This window comes from Chrysochloris asiatica, unplaced genomic scaffold, assembly GCF_000296735.1.
Source record: "Chrysochloris asiatica unplaced genomic scaffold, ChrAsi1.0 scaffold00812, whole genome shotgun sequence".
Classification (NCBI taxonomy): Eukaryota; Metazoa; Chordata; class Mammalia; order Afrosoricida; family Chrysochloridae; genus Chrysochloris; species Chrysochloris asiatica.
The window spans coordinates 23,753-27,214 of NW_006409330.1; positions in this window are offsets into that span (position 1 = coordinate 23,753).

A 3,462-nucleotide genomic window follows, 5' to 3' on the forward strand; every position below is an offset into this window, starting at 1 on the left:
CTGTCAATGTATGATTGTAGCCATTTCTGTATTACCTTTAGCAAAACTTTACTCGCTTGAGATATCAAAGAGATTGTCCGATGATTTCCACATTTTGTTGGGTCACCTCTCATTAGCTACTCAAAATGGTGTGAGCTTCAAAGGCAAGTAGTGACTGGCTTACAAGCTTTCATTTGAGAACCTAGTTCCAGAAGGTATGGGGAAAGGTAGAATCTCCATTGAGTGATTTCCAAGTTGTCAGGACGGGGATGCTGAAAGGTGATGGGGATACGACTCTTGTGGTGCTGTAGGGAATGGACTATCAGGACTGACTGAGGGTTGGAAAGGTAGGCATTTTGTAACAAAAGAAGGGGAGTGGTTGATTTTGCAGTGCAGGAGTGGAGGTCCCTGGAACTATCAAGGGAGCAAAGCAAAGTGCAGGACCTTATCCAGAGAAGCAGTGATGTGCGGGATGAAGGCAGAAAAAATGACATAGAGCGATAGAGCGGCTTGGGACTCTGGACCCAGGGAGGGAGAGGGGGAAGGCTTGCAGGTTGTACCCTTTGGTGGTTTGATGATGCATGCAGGGGAATTTAATCACTTCGATGAAAAGAAATACAATAGAATGAATGTAAAGATAATTTTCTCCCATGTAAACTATCACATAATTCACTATAAAAACTTAATAAATAAATAAATAAATAATGTTGAATGTAAAACTGAGGATCTGCTCTGTAAATCTTCACTTAATTCATAATAAAATGATAAAAAAAAAAAGGTAATGGTACTTTTCCATGAACTGTTTGTAGGCTTCTCGTAAATGGAGCCAGTGAAGGACTTAGGCTGATGGGAAAACCCTAGAGTAGACCTTAGTAGAACACAGAACCCTGTGAAAATTTCTCCAGGAAATCTCAGTTCCTCAGACTGTCCTCACCTTTCCTTTCACACCTATTGGAATACGTGGTACCTTGCTGAAATAGAGTATGTGGGCTGTTTTAGGACTCAGTGACTGTTGATGATGTGGCTGTGGACTTTACCCGGGAAGAGTGGGAATTACTGGATGTTTCTCAGAAGCAACTCTACAGAGATGTAATGATGGAAACCTTCAGAAACCTGGCAGGTATGGAGACTTTCATTTCTTTTAAAATGTATTCACCAAATACTTGGTGTTAATCGAGTATGAGAGCTGAGGATGGGTAATGCATTGTTGAATAATACAGTTATGGTCATTTGCTCTCTGGAGCGTGCATATCCTGGCTTCCCCATGAATACAACCTCCACGTATTGAACTCCACCATCATTCCGGCAGTTGGTCATACTGTGGTGGCTTGCAGGTTGGTACTTTGGAACCTATCCCACCAATGTTTCAGTTACCAGCAAGTTCACCCGTGATGGACAGGCTTCAACAGAGCTTCCAACGTGAACAGACTAGAAAGAGAGAGGTGGCCCACTTTTGAAAAGCCATCTAGTGGAAATGTTCTGATGAGCATTGGAAGATTGATGCAGTGTCCCAAGATGAGCCCCTCAGACTGGAAGGCACTACAGTATGACTGGAGAAGAGCTGTCTCCTCAAAGTAGACTTGACCTTAACAAAGTCTATGGTACAAAGCTTTCAGAACTTTCATTCTCTGATGTGATTTGATTCAGATGAGAAGAAACAGCTGCAAACATCCATTCATTAAAACAGGAAAATTAGAAGAAGGAGAAAAGATCAGTGCCTTATTTATCTAATGTAGTTAGAATAGAAATACCCCACGTGGATGGCTTTCACAACCAGAAATGTATCCTCACAGTTTAGGAGGCTCCAAGTCTGAATTCAGGGTTCCGGCCCTAGGATGGACCTTTCTGTCTGTCGGCTGATGGGAAAGGTCCTTGTCTCCTTTCTACATCTGTAGGCCCATGATTCTTTGGAGATCTCCATGTATCTTGGCATCGGTATCCCTTATGTCGAGGAGTTTGAATGTTCAAACGGTGCACTTCTCTGCTAGTCTGATGACCATAGGTGTGCCCAGGTCCAACCCTTATTGCTCATCCAGCGAGCATCAGGAAGGTCAGAAACCATGGACTTACCTTCCTGTGTGGAAGGAATGGGATTTGAATACATGAGTTAGAGTAGGCCTCTGTAGTTGAGGAGAAGGAACCTTACTGATATGTGACCTTGTTTGTTGACATTCATCAAAAAAAAACAAAAAAACAAAATACCTGTGTTCAGGGAGAAAGATTATCCATTTTTCTTCTTTTAGTTTTAATGTTACAAGTGCCTTGTATCCACATCCTTTTTTAAGTCATCTAGTTAAAACCTACTTGTGCTATTTTCATTCCCAACCTTCATTGGAGGTTTTCCTAGCAAATTGCTTTTGGACCCCATCCAACGTATTGAAACAATTAAATATGACAGTCTTTCTGTTCTCACAGCTGCGTTTTCTCTCTAATTAATGCTTATCCTTTATATTTTGTATTATGAACCTGAATTTAAATTATTTGATCAGCATCTCAAAATATTAATGATGAAGAAAGTATAACCCCTGAAGATACAGTGGTACGATTCCTGGAAAACGACAGCTGGCCCTCCATGTTACGAGAATTCTGTCAATTTCATGGCTCTGAAACTCAGGAGAACATCCCGAGCACCTGTGTCAGGTGAGTCCCATTCACTGGGGAGAGGGTGCTGCGGCAGGCTGTATTCTGAGGAAGGAATCATGGCCTTCAAGTGTTCATAGACATGTGAGGAGGGCAGGTGGACAAACGGTCCAGTACTGGACTGCTAACCAAATGACTGTCACTGCAGACTCATCCGGTGACTCTGCAGGAGAAACACCTGGTGATGTGCTTCTGTAGTACTGCTGAGACCTCCCGGTGGAACAGTTCTAGCCTGTCCCACGAGGTCACTCTGAGCAGGACTTGTCTTAACATATCTGTTCATGTACCCCATTGACTCATATATATCTATATATGGAGCCATGGAGGTACAGTGAGTTCATCATTGGGCTGAACACATGTGAGCAGATCAAGCCCTCTGTCTACTTGTTGATGAAGAGATGAAGCTCTCTGCTTGCATAAAAGATTAATAGGCTGAGAATCCGTACACAGTTCTATTCTGCCCTAAAGTTTGTGATGAGTCCAATTGTAGTAAATGACAGTGGTTTATACAAACTGCAAGGTCAGTGGTTCAAACTCACTGCTCAGAAACCCTATACAGGGTGGCTTTGGGTCAGAACCGACTCGACGGCGCTTAGGAGCTACAATTACATATATATATATATATATATGGTGGTTATGTACTGTGGCGTTGGTTCCGACTCATAGCCACCCTGTACAGGGTTTTCGAGGCTGTAAAGCTTTACGGGAGCAAAAAGCCTCATCTTTCTCCCACGGAACTGCTGGTAGTTCCGAACTGCTGACCTTGAGGTTCACAATCCAATACGTAGCCACTATGTTACCAGAGCTCCATATACATACAGACACACACACACATATATATAT